The sequence below is a fragment of the Chrysochloris asiatica genome, unplaced genomic scaffold, assembly GCF_000296735.1.
Source record: "Chrysochloris asiatica unplaced genomic scaffold, ChrAsi1.0 scaffold00139, whole genome shotgun sequence".
NCBI classification, from domain to species: domain Eukaryota; kingdom Metazoa; phylum Chordata; class Mammalia; order Afrosoricida; family Chrysochloridae; genus Chrysochloris; species Chrysochloris asiatica.
This window is the reverse complement of record NW_006408657.1, coordinates 1,923,971-1,931,307: the sequence shown is the minus strand read 5'-3', so window position 1 is coordinate 1,931,307 and position 7,337 is coordinate 1,923,971. Positions and strand designations below refer to the sequence as shown.

General features: G+C 37.8%; 1 protein-coding gene across 2 annotated transcripts in view; it reads left to right on the top strand.

Moving 5' to 3' along the window:
* The window catches only part of LOC102838260 (dystrophin-like), a 3,237,302-nt gene that overhangs the window by 1,937,765 nt on the left and 1,292,200 nt on the right, over window positions 1–7,337 (top strand). The gene's annotated exons all lie outside the window — the stretch shown is intronic.

The following is a 7,337-nucleotide window of genomic DNA, read 5'->3' as shown; positions in this document are numbered from 1 at the left end:
AATTCGAAACTACCAGCTGTTCTGTGGGAGAAAGATGAGGTTTCTGCTCTTGTAAAGATTTCCAGCCTTGGAAACCCTATATATACAGGGCGGCTATGAGTCGGTTCCAACTCCACAGCACATAACAGCAACAACATATGCACACACACACACACACACACACACACACACACACACACATATGATTAATCTATTTTAGGAATAAAAACAAAAATATTTAAAGCTTATATAATTGTAGCTGTTTTCTGGATTTCAAAGGAGGTCTAAGGATGGTTTTGTGCAAAAAATTTTTTGCATGCAGTCAGAAGATATTATCTCTTATAAATTGTCCAACTTATTCTTAGTTTGTTTACGGTTTTCTATAAAATGGGCATCAATTTTGGGGAGCACTGTTACTCTGTAGGATAAGCACTGTACTGTGAACCACAAAATCAGGGGTTCAAGCCCACCAGCTACTCTGTGGGATAATGATGAGGCTTTGTGCTGCCACATAGATTTATTGCCTTGGCATCACTATGAGTCACAACTGACTCATCAGCACATTGTGGCACAACAGCAACATAAGAGCAGACTTCTCCTCGGACACACACAGTGACTCTAGGATAAGTAAGTGTTTAGTTTCATTGTTTTGACCTAAATTAAAAGTTTGTAGCATTTATATTATTTTTTCTACTTAGCTGTTTTACCTTTCTTTTTTTTAGATAATGGTTGAATCTAGAAAATTTAACTCCTAAGGATTTTTAACTCTAAGAGAATCAAGGTTATATCTTTATGTAAAAGTTTGAAAGCTCACTCAGGGTGTGTCAGAGTAGAACTGCGCTCTACAGGGTGTTCAGGGACTGAGTTCTCAGAAGCTGAGCTTCAGGTCTTTCTTCCAAGATACTTTTGGGTAGACTTGAACTTCCCACCTTTTCATTAGCAGCTGAGCACATTAACCATTTATACCATCCAGGGATCCAGTAACTTTATCTTGATGTGGTTGTCGTTGTTAAGTGCCATTCCGTTGGTTTGGACTAATAGTGACCCAGTGTAGGGTTTCTGAAGAGTGGCTGGTGGGTTTGAACTACTTGCCTTGCAGTTTGCAGTCCAGTGCTTATTCTATACTGCCAAAGTAGGGTTCCATGTATACGAAAATACACATCTTCAAAAGTATTTTGGATATTTGAAAAGTTGAATTTTACAACTATGTTACATGTTAGGGTGGAGGAAGGGTGGAATCTGAGGAAATGAAGATCATGAGAAAAATACTGAGTTGATATAAGTACAGAAATAAAAAACTTCAAATTATAGAAAAATATGAGGTCAGCTTATTTTGCATTTTTCCTCAAAAAATGGTTTAGATGATTTTTAAATGGCTTAGATAAACAGGACAGATAATGCAAAATTCTATATGTCTTCAAGTCTATGATTCATCATTGCTCATTCTGCAATCATTTTTCATACACTTTGAAGCAAAGCAGTGAGATACGTATTAAGAAGAAACTGAGTAAAATAAAGCTTGATATTTTGCTCTTAGAAAGTTGCATGTGAAATGAGTCGGGTAAAGTTTGCTTGGAAGAGCCCTTATATTCCAGAGCTGTCTGTTATGATAATAAAATAGTTTTTTTGAAATATTTTCTCTGTGGTGTTAAAATTGTTGGAAAACTTCATTATATCACTAAATTCAGTTTGTGAATCAATCATTAACTTTCGAGATGGCAAAAACTCAGGGGTCCTGTAGTGCAACACACAGAGCTTCATTTATTCAGTTTAGGTGTCTGGTTGAAGACATTCAGTTCATTAGCTCAGTATGTACCGTCAAGTTGATTCTGTCCCATAGCGACCATAAACAAACAGGGTTTCTGATGAGCAGCTGATGGATTTGAACTGCTGACCTTATGGTTCACAGTCCAATGCAGATCCTAAAGTGCCACACATAAATATGTATTAAATCAAGAAACGATTGGTAGAATTTTTCTGCAAGCAGTGACTTTAATTTGGAATTAAAAATAGTGCCTGTTTCTTAAATGAAACTGAAAAATCTTCTTTGCTCTGAGGTAAGAAAACATGTATAAAAACAGTTTCCAGACTGTGGGTCACAACAAACTAAGAAAAAGATTTTTACAGCCATAAAGTTTAATATGTTCAGTAGAGTCAATGGAAAGGAGGACAAATAATGTTTTAACAATTTACCATACACATGGTGAAAATAAAAAGAATCAACCATGTACAACAAAACAGATCAGAGTAGTAGTAAGTGTAGTCTCTCTGAAGGATAAATCACCAGGTGGGTGGTTTGAGCCCACCAGCTGCTCCTAAGAAGAAAGGTGGGGTTTCTCCTTCTGCAAAGATGTACAGCCTCAGCAACTTGGAAACTCTGTACAGGGTCCCTATGAGTTGGAACTGATTAGATGGTACTTAACAACAACAAAAACAACAATAATATTGGGATCAGAGGTGGTTCCAGAGTAGAGTTCACACCTTCCTTGAGGGAAACCTAGGTTTGATTTCTGGCCAGTATACCTAATGTGCAGCCATCACCCACCTGTCAGTAGAGGTTTGCATATTGCTGTGATGTTGAATAGGCTTCAGCAGAACTTCCAGACTAAGAAGGATTAGGAAGAAGGGCCAGGCATTCCACTACAGAGAATTAGTCTATGAAAATCTTATGGATCATTAGGGCCAAATGGGCAACCAATCATGAGGATGGCACAGGGATTAAAAGCATTTGGCTCTAATTTATGTTGGGTCATCATGAGTGGGAGAACAACTCAATTCAATGGCAGCTAACAATTAAACAGTAGTATTGCTAACATTAAAACTCTCTCATTAATGATGTGTTCCATGCATAGTGATAAGACATTGTAAATTTCTTGTCTTGTTCCATCTTTACCTTGAATCACATTTTTTGTGCAGGTCACCTCTTCAATTTCAGTGAAAACTCAAACAAGTGGAAGGGATTAAACAGGCAAATTAAATGTAGGTGTATCATGTCCACTACATGGATTATTGTTGTCTAGAGGGTTCAAGTTTAGTTCTTCCTGGAAATCAAAATAAAATCAAAGAGAACTATCATTCATTTCTTTAAAAAAAGTAGGAGGTCCCAGAGACACTTGATGCTTGTAGAAAAGATGGAATGTGTGGCAAAAGGTCATAACCATTCATCATGGAGTAAACTAACTAACTTTTCTTCATTTTTGAGATTAAGAAGCTTAAGTAATTCTAGAGTTTCCACTACTACATATAAAGATGATGTAGGAAGTAGGTGACCATGAAGGTGTCCTCTCAAACTCCTTAGCACACTTCTACAGTTTATTCTATATTCACCACCACCACCACCCCCAAAGAAAAACCTTACATGAGATTATAATTGTGGCCCTATCTAAAGACAATTTATTTCACAAGCAGAAACATACCTTTTCATGAATAAATTGCTCTCTTTATGATAAACATCACCTTAGAGAACAAACATGAAGTAATGACATTGGATTAAAAGGCAATGGAGAAACAACAGCAGCTAGAATTGATTAAAGTACAGGGACACTATAAACAGGTGCGTCTTGCAGTCTGCTCTGAAGGTTACCAGGTTGGGCCAGGCTTTAGCCATCATGGAGAGCAGGGAGTTCTGGTAATGAAAATTTCCAGTCAAGGTCCTGTTGCTCCTAGAAATTAAAGGTTTCGAGAAACCTCTCCTCTATGCACTATGACAGAATTTGGGTTCTAGGGAATGCAATCAAGAAATAATGATCTCAATTGCTCATTTATATTCAGAATGTCTCTGAGCTGTAGGTGCATGACAGTCTTCACTTTGGCACAGTGTGGAGAGCAGAACTGATCACACGTCATATCTTTTCTAACCACTATTTTAAAACGCAAGTAATATCAGTGAAACCGTGTTATACTTGCACAGCTGGGTATTTAGACTCATGAATAAGTTCTTAGTAAATGGTGGATTGCATCAACACAATAGATCGTTACCCCTGATGATTTCAAAAAGATCACCTAACCCAAGCTTATTGAAGTTGCCACTGTTCCCTCTAAACCTTTGTTGTGCCAAGAGAAACAGATGGCAAAATCAAAAGTGATTAGAGGAACAGTGGGGTAGGTTTGAAAGCTGGAGACTTGTACAGTAAGACCAGATAGCAGCTTCAAAGAGCAGCACTGTAACCCATGCCCACTGTAGAAATCTCTGCCCCAAAATGGCTTGACATCCCAACATGCCTCATGACTTCTGCTATGATTTTCAGATAGATCTGACTGTTGATTTACCAGTAGTAGCCTCTGTCCTGAAAGTCAAGAAGCAAAATTTAAAATGTAAATAAAAGCACTCCCCCAATGTTTTTTTGTTGTTATTAAAGTCAGGTTTACTGAAGTTTAGTTTACATGCAATCAAATTCATTCTTTTAAGGTTTACAGTTTGATGAGTTTTGACAAACATATACAGTCCCGTAACCAACCACCACCATGATCAAGATAGAGAATATTTCTATCACATTAAAATATTTCCTTATATCCTCATTGCAGTCTGTTCCCTCTCCCACTCCAGGCCCTCGAAGTCATTACTGCTTTAATGTAGTGTGATGTTTTATGCTATAGCGCTTACCCTCAATTAATTATGTAATGAAAGAGACAGGTAAATGGACGATCTCTACGCCAGCCTTGTCCAAAACAGAACATTCTGCAATGTTATAAATGCTCTCTGGTATGACACTTGAGCTCTTGGAATGTGGTTAGTATGAATGAGGAACTATTTCCTCCCTCCCACCCCCCAAAAAAAGTCATCGTCTTGGAGTGCCATCAGTCTATCCAAATAGTAAGCCTCATCATTTTGTTTTAAGATTTTGAGTTTAATTCCACATTTTTCTCCCACTCTACCTAGGACCTTCTAATGTATTTCCTTTTAGAGCAGTTACTAGTGATAGCCAGTTATCATCTAGTTCTTCTGGTCTTAGGGTTATGGAGACTGATGTTCCCATGGTTCATTAGTCCATTGTTCTAATTGTTTCCATACATATACAAATTTCATCATGCTTTTTACTCTGGACAAGAAAGATCAATAGTTGCATTTTAGATGGCCACTCATGAGCTTTTAAGACCCAAGTCTTTACTCATCAAAGTAGGATGTAGAACATTGTCTTTGTTAACTGTTATGCCAATCAACCTTGGAGACTATGGCCCTGAGCCTCCTGCCCAATGTCTCTTTCTATCAAGGTGTTTGGTTGTGACTAATAAGTTTCCATAACTTTGCCTGTATGTTCTACTATATTCATGGATATACGAGGGTGAGTTAAAAATTATCCACACTCCAGTTATATCAAAATGCCCTGTCCACGCCCATTACTGATGATAGCATTGAGTGTGCATGTGAAATGATTCTGTAGGATAGACAAGTGACAGTGGATTGTGTGGCAAGTCATTAGCAAATCAGCCATGGTTCTGCCTGTAAAATGATCCATGAAAGACTTGGGTTTAGAAAAGTTTGAGTGAGACGGGTAACCAAACAACTCACAGAAGACCATAAACAGTAGCATTTGGATATCTGCAAACAAAATTTGGACTGATATTTGAAGGAAGGTAAAAGTTTCTTAAAAAAAAAAAAAAAAAGTTGCTGGTGACAAGACGTGGATTCAGTACTAAGAGCCTTTAAGTAAATCACACATTATGGAATGGAAACATCCTCAATTGCTGAATACGAAAAAGTCCAAAAGTCAACCATCAGCTAGAAAATCGATGCTTAGCCAGTATTGGAACACTATCAAGAAGAAGGTTCAGCAATCAACAGTGTTCATTACAGTGAGATGCTCACTGAAGAGCTGAATGCGTTAGATTGCTATCCAAGGATGAATATACACATCCTCACACCTCCGCCCACACTGTTGACACTCTGCAAAAACTTCAGTTTTAGGTGTTAAAGCATCCTCCTTGTAGTGCTGACTTTGAACCATTGGACTTTCATCTGTTTGGTCCCTTGAAAGCAGCCTTTTGAGGATGAAGATTCACCTCTGATGGAGACTTAAAGACAGCAATGCAGTCATGGCTCACAACTCAGCCTAAAACATTTTAAATATGGGAATACGAAAGCTTGTTGAGAGACAAAGTATATTGAAAAGCCAGGAGATTATGTTGAAAAATTATGTACTTGTCTTTGCTAAAAGGTGATTAAAATAAATTCTATAGCCAGAGTGCGGATAGTTTTTGACTCACCTCTTATTTACAACATATTCATATGTAGAACTATGAGTGAAATACATCAATCACAGAATGATAAATATATTAGACTACTATTATACAATAGCAACAACAATTTTTCACACACACACAACCTTCTTTGATGATTACCAGTGTTGAGAGGGGAAGGGAAGGAAACTAGAGGTAGGCACATACACGTAATAACTTCAGTGGAAGTTTATAAGAGGGAGGTAAACCAAAAATGGTGACAGGAAAGGAAGACTCTGAAAACAGTACAAGAGTTAAGGGCAGTAGAGGTGAATACGACTACACACACAATTTTGCAGTAACAATCTGTGAGTGGATGCTTAGACAAACAGGTGAGTTGAACAGGTGTGAGGCAGAGTAAGGAACTATGCCCATAAATATATATACCAAAATCAAAGCCACTACCATAGACTTGATGCCAATTCATTGTTGTTGTGCACCTTCCAGTTGGTTCCAACCCATAGCAACCATGTAGAGGGTTTCTGAGGAGCAGCTGGTGAGCTTGAACAGCTGACCTTGCAGTTCAAACCAACATTACAGTCCAGCGCATTAGCCCACAGCGACACACCAGGACTCCCTGACTCAAACTCAAAGCAACTCTGAATAGGGTTTCCAAAGCTGAAATTCTTTATGGGAGCTGACAGCCTCATCTTTATCCCGAGGGTTTGAACTGCCTACCTTGTTTTTGGCAGTCCAGTGCTTATCATACAGCTTCACAGGACTCCTTAAGAATATATCTGAACTCAATTTTTAATTTTGTTTAATTAAAATTACCTTAAATTTACATAGCTATTCTATTGAAAAACAAAACTTGTATATGATGTGATAATTTGCTATGTTATAAAGGAAGGATTTAACTAAAGGTGGCGCTGTAGGATAAGCACTCGAATGGAAGGTCAGTTTGAACTGCAAGTATGGCAGTTCAAACTCTCCATCTGCTTCTCAGAAACCATGGTCGCTATAGGTCAGAACTGCCTCTACAACACTTCTAAACAACAACAATTATCATAGTTAAGGTTACTGGTGTTATCTTAGATACAGAGTAACCTTTGGAACAGAAATCTATTCCTTTAAGGAGCAAAAGACCTAATACATCATTCCTCTTTTCAAGGGACAAATACAGACTATTTCTTCTTTAAAAA